Source organism: Heteronotia binoei, chromosome 3, assembly GCF_032191835.1.
Source record: "Heteronotia binoei isolate CCM8104 ecotype False Entrance Well chromosome 3, APGP_CSIRO_Hbin_v1, whole genome shotgun sequence".
Lineage (NCBI taxonomy): Eukaryota > Metazoa > Chordata > Lepidosauria > Squamata > Gekkonidae > Heteronotia > Heteronotia binoei.
Genome location: NC_083225.1, coordinates 109,650,266 through 109,660,773, shown reverse-complemented (window position 1 = coordinate 109,660,773; position 10,508 = coordinate 109,650,266).

The following is a 10,508-nucleotide window of genomic DNA, read 5'->3' as shown; positions in this document are numbered from 1 at the left end:
CCGCCCCCACTAGAACGCACCCAAACAGGGCCTGCAGTGTCCGCCCTTTGCCTCCAGGGTGGCAAAAAATCCCCGACAGCCGAGCTGCTATGCGGCCGGCTGCCAAAGACTCCAATCTCCAATAGGGCACCCTAAATTTTCTATTGCTTTCAATAAGCAGTCAACAGATCACTTAAGTCACTTTCCTGATGTAGAATCTTCTCATAAACAAGTGCATATGTGTGTATAATATGCCTTTTTTTTTTTTAGCAGGAATGCACAGGAACGCAGTTCCGACTGGCTTGGTGTCAGGGTGTGTGGCTTAATATGAAAATGAATTCCTGCTGGGCTTTTTTTGTAGAAAAAGCCCAGCAGGAATTCATTTGTATATTAAGCCACACCCCCTGACACCAAGCCAGCCGGAATTGCGTTCCTGTGCATTCCTGCTTTAAAAAAAAAAAGCCATATTGCACACACAGAAAAAGCTCTATATGAAACAATGGTAACATAAGTAGGTGTGGCCTAATATGCTAATGAGTTCCTGATGGGCTTTTTCTACCAAAAAAAAGCCCTGTGTGTGTGTATGTGTGTATGTATGTAGATGACTAGAGAAGGCAATGAGAAACTACCCTGTAGGTTTTGGTTTCGGCAGCTTGCTGTTGACAGATAGTTGTGTCCTGAGCTGCTCTCAAATTCGGGTGTTGAGGGGTCGGCCACAAAGGCTGACTCAACTCCAAGACCCAGGGAGGGCCTTAGAAGGCAGGGGGATCAAAGGGGTCGATCGGGAAGGCCAGCGGAGGCAGCTGCTTCCCAATCCCGCTCTCCCTAAGCTTCAGCGTCTCAATCGCCATTTTTAAATGGTCAAAAGTCAGTTACCGGTGCATCTTTCTCTTTTCAACACTGCATTCTTATCTTCAATCTTCAATCAACTTAAATGACTTGGATCTTTCTACCCTTGTAAGTTTCCACTAGTATACTTTTTTTTTCCTTTGGATGTTTCTTAGAGATATTAGAGATGCAGGAACAAAGAAGTGGCAGACTGTGAGTGAGGAAATAGACTGAGAAAGGTGGGGGGTGGAACTCTCCCCCTTTCTCCTTCAGGGCTTCCAAAAGATTCTGCCTTTGTTGAATATTGAAATTATCTGCAAGAGTCTACACTAATTTGTATTATTTACTGGACTTGGTGTTTAAACCCAACTGACTTATTGTATTTGGTGGAAGGAAAAAAGTGTTGATTTTGGAGAAACTTTCCCATTGATAGGTGCTTATGAACACTAAGAGGCTTGAGTGGAAGATGTTTCTTTGCAACAGAAACTGAAGTTTTGAGGTGCTAATTATGCTTGCAAGTTGGTGGCTATCTGATAAGATACTTCAGCTTTTGGAGTTTTAAGAAGATGCTTTATTTTTATTTTTATCCTTATTTCTATCTGTGGATTCTAAAGTTTTAATTTTTCCCCTTTTGGATATAGATCTGTGAGTTCTTCCCTATTTTTTTTTCTTCTGCTCTTGGTTTACTGGTGTTTGGTTTATTTTTATCTGTGGATTAATTTTTATCTGTGGGGTGCTTTTTCTCTTTTTTTGCATTCATCATACTGGTTGGATTACTTTTGGGTTTTTTTGTTTTGTTCTGTTCCTTTTTTGGTTCTGCTGGTGTTTTCCTTTTTTTTGTTTGCTTGTTGGGATTATCATTTTTTTTAGTTTGGATCATTAGCTTGCAATTAATTTTTGGGATTATAAATAGGGTATCCAACCCTGGATTATAAATTTACACCTGCCTATTGTACTGCATAGAAGATATTCGAAAGCCGATGTGATGAGCTGGCTTGTTTTTGAACCAATGTGGATGGACAGTGAACCAATTCTTGGACAGTGAGCTGTGGTCTGTTGTTTTGTCTACTGAACCGTTGGAGCAGTTCCTCGGTGGAACAGGCTTCCTCAGGCTGGCTCAGCGTTTTCTGGTAGGGTTGGCCTGAGCCCTTGAATAGCGTCTGCTGCCTTCTACGCTTCCGCCGATGATGCTCACCTGCTGCAAGATGCGGGAGACCATGGAAGAACTCTGCTGGTCAAACACCTTGCAGAGGATCTCCAAGCCAGACAAGACTTTGTCCACCTCACTGGAAAGATAAAGAGAAGAGTTCAGACACAACGTTTTCTTCTTTAGGGTGAACATTTCAGTGGATTTCTCTTAAGGGCAAGCCAATGTTTGGAATGGCAGAATAGCTTCAAAGAAATGGGGAGAAAACCTCCGATTGTAACTAGGATGGAGACTGGTTACTACTTGGATAAAAATGAATTCATGGAGACCAATGGAAGGCTCAAGAGCGAAGGAGATTAGTACTGGAATGAGAGGTGATTAAAACATGGAATTCACTGCAACAGGAGGTGGTGGTGGCAGCTACAAGTATAGACAGCTTCAAGAGGGGATTGGATCAACATCTGGAGTAAAGGTAGCATCAGTGGCTATTAGCTACAGCTTATTGTTGGAACTCTCTGTCTGGGACAAGTGATGCTCTGTATTCCAGGTGTTGGGGGGGCAACAGTGGGAGGGCTTCTAGTGTCCTGGCCCCACCAATGGACCTCCTGATGGCACCTGGTTTTTTTTGGCCCCTGTGTGACACAGAGTGTTGGACTGGATGGGCCATTGGCCTGATCCAACGGGGCTTCTCTTATGTTCTTATGTCTGAGGTAGTGATGCTCTGTATTCTTGGTGCTTGGGGGGGGGGGGGTCACAGTGGGAAGGCTTCTAGTATCCTGGCCCCAGTGGTGGACCTGATGGCACCTGGGGTTTTTTGGCCGCTGTGTGACAGAGTGTTGGACTGGATGGGCCATTGGCCTGATCCAACAGGGCTTCTCTTATGTTCTTATGTGACACAGAGTGTTGGACTGGAGGGGACATTGGCCTGATCCAACGGGGCTTCTCTTATGTTCTTATGTCTGGGGTAGTGATGTTCTGTATTCTTGGTGCTTGGGGGGTTCACAGTGGGAGGGCTTCTAGTATCCTGGCCCCACTGGTGGACCTGATGGCACCTGGGGGTTTTTGGCCACTGTGTGACACAGAGTGTTGGACTGGATGGGCCATTGGCCTGATCCAACAGGGCTTCTCTTATGTTCTTATGTGACGCAGAGTGTTGGACTGGATGGGCCATTGGCCTGATCCAACATGGCTTCTCTTATGTTCTTATGAATATCTACTGGGTTGAACGTGTTTGTTAGCAGTTTCCGTGCGGTTTGACTATTACAAACCGCTGAGAGAAGCTAGCAACCTGTGTATTTTTCTCTTAGAAGTATTTGGCAGCAAGAGATATATTTGTAGAAGATTATTTCTTTCCCAAAAGCAGAACACAGAAACCTAAAATAAATAGTCATAGACTTTTTTTTTTTAATTGCTGATCTGGAGTGCGTCTACACTAATAGCAATGGATAGTAAAGCAGGGGCCATTCCCAAGGAACAGGCCAAGAAAAAAGAAATTAAAGAAGGGAAACCATCTTATTCACCTGGTGGGCAACTGGGTCCAGGAAAATTTACACCAATCCAAGGTCACCTGAAAGATTGGCAAACTACCTTAATGACTACTATAACATGGATGGCAAACAAAATAGACAAGATTGATGAACAAATGACAGAGATTAAACAGGAGCTCAAAGAAAATAGTAGACAGACAGCGGAAACCAACAAGGCCTTAAGAGCATTAGAGGGTCAGGTATCAGAGAACATTCAAAAAGTGGATCTGTTGGGAAAAGAACAGACCCTACAAGATTCTAGACTTCTGCAGTTGGAAGTAGACAAAGTGGCCTACATGTTGAGGTTTCAAAACACACCAGAAGAGAAAAATGAAGATTTACAGAAAATATTAAGTGACATTAAGTGGCTGAAATTCTACAGGTGACTCCCCAGAGGATGGAGGATGAGTTTGACCAAGTCAGAAGGGTGCCATCAAGCTACACAAGACGGAACAAACTTCCTAGTGAAGTTCACTTGAGGCTGGCAAGAAAAGATTAAAGATGACATTCTGAAACAAGCAAGAGACAGATCTATGGTGATAGCTGGAAATACGGTAAAAATTTTAAGAGAGGTTCCTTGGCCAGTGAGACAAAAAAGGAGAGAATATCAAGAGTTAACAGAGTTTCTAAGAGGAAGAGAGATACCCTACATGTGGCTGATGCCAGAAGACCTTCTCTTCACCTACCAGGAGAATAGATATAGGATCAACTCCATTTTCAAAGCCCAGAATTTTTTGGAAAATATAAAGAAGAAAGAAAACAAAGAAAAGGATGAGGAGGAGGAGTGAGAAAGAGAAGGTTCAGGTGACGAAGACCCAAACCAGACATGGAGACATCATACAAGGCTACAATTTAAAAAAGATAAGAAAGATAGTGATAAACAAAACCTATAATGGCTTCAATTGTTTCAATTAATGTAAATGGACTTAATTCTCCTGCCAAATGAAGGAAGACATTTAGATATTTGGCAAAAATGGAAATGGACATAATTTGTTTACAAGAAACTCATATCCTAACTAAAGATCAAAATTTATTGAAGAACAAAAAACTTGGCAATTTGTTTACAGCTATGGATCTACATAAAGATAAAAGGGGAGTGGCAATTTATATTAAAGATAAATTTAATCCACAACTGCAATTTGCTTCAGAAGATGGTAGAATTTTATTAGTGGAAATTACGGTGGACAATAAAAAAAATACTACTTGCAAACATTTATGCTCCAAATGACCATCAAGAGAAATTTTTTCAAGATTTGCATTTTAAATTGTCAAACTTGGAGTATGGGGAATACTGTTTAATAGGAGACTTCAATGCGGTGTCTGATAGGTAATTCGATAAGAAAACACATAAACAAACTAAAATTAAAAGCCCTCAGCTTCCTACAAGCGTCTGGAAATTAGTTGAAGAATTGGCTTTGGTGGATGTTTGGAGAACAAGATACCCCAACTCTAGAGATTTCACTTATTACTCTCCTAGTCATCAAACCTGGTCCAGAAATGATATGTGTTGGCTCTCCACAAGCTTGATTAAAGACCTAATGGACACAGAGATTCAAACAAGAGTTATATCAGACCACAGCCCTGTAATTATAAAAATAAAAGGTGCACGAATAAGAAGACCATGGAAGTTAAACACAGCAATTCTGAAAGATAAAGACTTCCTTAAAGAAACTAAACTAGAAATGGAATCTTTCTTTAAACAAAATACAACACAAGAAGTAAAGATGCAAACAGTGTGGGACACTGCAAAAGCTTTCTACAGGAGCCTTGCAATTAGATGCTGCATTAAAAAGAAAAAAGAAAGAGCTGAAAGTCATCAAAATTTAATGTCACAAATGGGAGAAGCTGAAAAGAATCTTAAACAGCACACAACAAAGTATGAATTTCAAAAAAAGATGAGAGAAATGCATCAAAATGAATTTAATTCTTATGGAAGAGGTGGAGATTAAATTAAGATATGCTAAACAAAACTTTTTTGAGCATGCTAATAAACTGGAAGATGGTTGGCCTATAGGATGAGAAAAGAGAAGGCTAAAAGAATAATTACAACATTGAGAGATGAGAATAACAAAGAGAAATTCCAAAAACTAGGAATACGACAAATTGTAGAACAATTTTACAAAAAATTATATGAAGACAAGCAAGTTGATAAAATAAACCTAGAAGAATACCTAAAATAAAATAACCTTAACAAGTTTACAGAAGAACAACAAAAAATTCTGAATGAACTTATAATAATAAGGGCGCTTGGAGAGGCATTAACTGCCCAAAAGAACGGCAAGTCACCACGACCAGATGGTTTACCAGCTGCGTTTTATAAAGCATATGAAGAATCCTTACTTCTACCATTTAGAAACCTCATTAAAAAGATACAGGAAGAAGGTCAAATCCCAAACTCATGGCAAGAAGCTACGATATCTCTGATTCCGAAAGAAAGTAATGATTTGAAAGATATTAAAAATTATCACCCAATTTCCCTTTTAAATGTGGATTATAACATTTTTGCTGCAATACTGGCACAATGTCTAAAGAAAGTTTTGCAATCTACAATACACTATGACCAAACAGAGTTTTTGCCTAAAAGATACCTGAAAGATAATGTCAGAACAGTCTGTGACATTTTAGAATATTATGAAGCCCATCCAGAGAAACAACTGGCTTTAATTTGTCTAGATGCTGAGAAGGCATTCGACAGTCTTCACTGGCAGTTCATGTTACAGCAATTGAAAAGTATGGAATGTGGGGAAAAATTTTTGAGAACAGTAGAAGCAATATACTTTCTACAAAAGGCTAGGGAGCAGGCAAAACCAGAGAAGGGGAGGGCGAGGCAGGCCAGGAGCATGGCGAGCCGCGAATCCGGGCCCTTCTAGGACCCAGACTTGCAGCTCGCCATGCCCCTGGCCTGCCTCCACCCCCTCTCTGCTTCCACCCCAGAGACGGAGCGGGCGAGGCCGCCGCACTGCTGCCGCCTCTTCTCTGCTCGCCGTGGCTGCTCCTCCGAGATGGGCTCAGCCTGAGCTCATCTTGGAGGAGCAGCCACGGCGAGCAGAAAAGATGCCGCCGCGCCGCTGCCGCCTCTTCTCCACTCACTGTGGCTGCTCCTCCGAGATGGGCTCAGGCTGAGCCCATCTTGGAGAAGCAGCCGCAGCGAGCGGAGATGAGGCGGCAGCTGCAGGGAGGCTCGCCACGCTCCCCGGTGCCGTTTCCCCCCTCCACCCTAGTTCCACCCCAGTGTCTCCTGGCTCCACCCCCAAAGTCTCCTGGCTCCACCCCCAAAGTCCCCAGATATTTCTGGGGTTGGACTTGGCAACCCTATACCTGATCTAAAAATGAGATAAGCTCTCAATCCTCTCTGTTTGTATCATGAAATCCTTCCTGACATATTGTTTCTTGAAATAGAAAGGTGTTTTGGATTCTTAGAGAACAAGAAGAAAGCTCACAAGGCCTAAAATAGAGACCTAAAATGGCTGCACTTTGGACAATAGGAAAGGCCTAGGTGAATACAGTGAGGAATAAGAGAAAGTTTAGGTAGGGTTGCCAGGTTCTAACAGCATGCCAACAAAGGGTGGGAGGGACCTTTCTGAGAGTATGGAGGTACACTGCAATGTGCTTACATCATCCAGAAGTGGACAAGTTGGAAACATCAACTCTTTTTTGGGAAAAACTCTATGGTAGAATTGCTACAAATCATAGAATTTTGCCCCAAAACCAGAGTGTCACCACCTGATGTTCCCAACGTGCCTATGTCACTTCTGGGTTATGTAGGCATGTCACAATTATTTCTGGCTTCTCTGTGTAAGAGAAGGTAATTTTGGGGAGAGGAATGCCCCAAAGTGGAAGACCACTGCCCAGACCAGGGGGTTTGGCAACCCAAAGTATAGGGTTATTTTTCATTTCTAACTATGTCCCTCAAATCCTGTTTCTTTGTATTTATACATTGCCTGGTGTTGGAATTCTGTACCTTCCTGCATGTCTTTGCAATGATCTAAGTTCCAATCATTATAGTGTTAAAAAATTTATCTGTTCTCTATTGTCTTCCTGACCTAAGAAGAGGAACTTGGCTATCTGCCAATTAAGAAAAAGTCCATGAAAGGACTGCTTGTTTGTTTATGCTGTTGGTCAGTTAGTCAGGTAACTCCCTTTGTCTAGGTAGACAGAAGTCAAGGAGAAGGAGAAGAATCTCCATTAGCAATGTGTCTTTCTTAGTGATAAGATGTAGCTAATAGTGTTTCTTATTTTTTTCCCAGTTCCCCATCCCTATAGAAATAAACTTATGTTTTGTTTTATACTAATGAGTACTCAGTCTCATTTTGATCTAACAATCCATTGAACTGTTTGGGATATAAAAATTGATTTTCCAAATAAAATATACATCTAACACCTGGTACCCACCAGAGCATTTTTGGAATGCAGACAAACATCTATAAACAACAAATTATTTGTTCCCCACCTTTCGCTGAAATCCATAATGCTCTACACAGTATAAGGAATACTATTGTCCATGAGGTGGTACATTCTGAGCTGCAGTAGGAGGCAACAGGGTATATGGGCAGAAATCCTTCTGTTTGTGGCAGCACTCCAGTGGGTCCAGGCCGATGTCTACATACAATGTCGGCCTTTATAAGTATTGATGCAGAAATAATGCTGGAAAATATGCAAAATTTATGGGTAAATTCAGTCTGATGAAAAAGAAAAAGGCAAAACAATTGTTATATTTTTGATTCTTACAAAGGAGAAGCAAAATAATTAGCAATGAGAATTAGTTTTCTCATTGTAAGCCTTGAGTAACATCAAAGCAAGAAATGACGTTCTCTGTAACTGGGTGCTACTTTGTACAGTCTATCTCAAATATGAAGGCAAGACATATCTTAAGAATGATTTTACCATGAGACAAATAAAATACTAGAACTGGGATATGTAATACATGACCAGGGGATCATTTTCTAAATATTATTGGCAGCACAGAATTTTTTTTTAATATCTAATCTGAAAATCATAAGTTTTGAATCAAGACTTGTATAAGCAGGTTAGTGACAGAATTTCTTCTACAGGAAGGCAGGTGTAGAATATATAGGGAGTGCATGAGCTGCATTTAATCAGGCTCCTAATCCATTTTCACACCTTTTAGTATGTTCAACACTTTTGCTCTCTGTTCATAATGCATTCTACACATTGAATTAAAGGTACAGATCCGTGGCCACTTTAAAACACATTTTATTTTGTAATGGTATAAGGAAAAAAGTAATCTGTTAACCAATTTAATGGAGAAAGGAGAGAAACTGAATAGCACTTTTTTTGTATGGATTTTGTTTACTTTTGGAACTCACCCCTGCCCCTGATCTTTTTAATAAGGGCTATTGTCCTTGATAATTTAATTCAAATTGGCTGTGAGACAAAAACAGATAGCAAAGTGTTTGAAACTGTGTTGCCTGGATGCAGTAGATACTCTAATACTGGGGCATCATGATATTTAAACAAATCCAAACTAACTTTTGAATGTCCAAAGGAGGCAGAACCCAAAACTAAATCAAATTGCTGTGAATGTCACTACTAAAATGTGAACTATATCAGTATCTTGTATGAATAAATACAATGCAGAATTACAATGCTCAGGGGTGGAAGCTATATTTAAGAGGCTGATGAATTGTTTATTTTTAATATCCATAGGCACACCTAAGATATGCTGACAGAATGCCTTAATTGGTAGGTAATAAGATGAGAACTCAGAAATGACAGATGGTAGAGGAGTGCACATTGTTAACCTATTCCTTTGGAATTGTTTTCAGTACTCCTTTGTGATCTGTAGAAATCACATTTCTAGTTGTGAAATAGAACTACTATAGAAGTCTGTCTCAAATCTTTCATCAAAGTAAACATACTTAACAAGCTTTTCTTCCATGAGCCTGACTTCTGGTCAGGCCTCAGATTCAGTGGGAGCTCACAGGAGTGCAGCTCCTAAACCTTTCTGAGTTCCTCCTCCTCCTTCTGAGAGTTCCACCTCCTTGAACATTGAATAGTATGTGCAGCTGTATAACAATCCCTGGATGAATTCTACCACCTATTTTTCTACAAATTGACTCCTGCTTGTAGTTATATTAGTAAAACTATATTTGGGAATGATTAGACAACCATATCATGATGATTCCAAGTGGCCAACAGCTTTAACATACGCTTTTACAAGGTTTTTGCATTGGTGACTTCTGGAACAACCTGCTCATCCAAAAAGAGTGGGTGGGTTTGGGTACTTTTAAAAAATTTGCATCCCATCAGAGAAATGTTTCAATGATGGAAAGTACCTCCATTGAAACAAACAATTATTCACATTGGAGGCACCTTATTCTGTGTGGTGTATATACATGCGCACATGCACAAACGCATGCACATCTGATCTCCTCTGTCTGCCTCTGCAGGCTGAGGAAGTCAGGATCATGTCCTTCTTTTGCTTTACACTCTTGTGAGATCCTTCAGATTGTTACTTGTCCATTCACACTTTTCTCCCCAGTGGAAATAGTCTTTTTCATTTTGTTACTTTCTTTGAATGTTTTCAATTTAAAAATGTCAGAGGCCAAGTGATTGAGTGAATAAATTATCTTTTCTGCTTCAGAGTTGCTGTTTGAGAGCATCCCTGACTGAAAACAAAAGTAAATGTACTTAAGCCAATGGGACTACTCTAATGTAAATCTGAATGTAAGGATTTTGCTATTTGTTTATTTGGCTTTTAAATTGTCCTCCCCTGTGCACAGGGTTCAAGGCAGTGTATATCATATTAATAAATACATTTATGAATCAGGCATAAATCAATTTAAGACCATTAAAACAGTAACACATCTAAACTATTTCAGCATGGCATTTTAAGGACATTTTATGTCCTTTTCCCATAAGGGAGAGGAGAAATGGAAGAGACCAAGCTCAATGGTATTTCAGGACATTTTTTGTCCGTTCTCTTAAGTGTGAGGAGAGATGGAAGAGTCCAGACTTGATCAGTCTGAACTGGCCTACCAACAGCATGGTCATCAAAAGCAGCACAA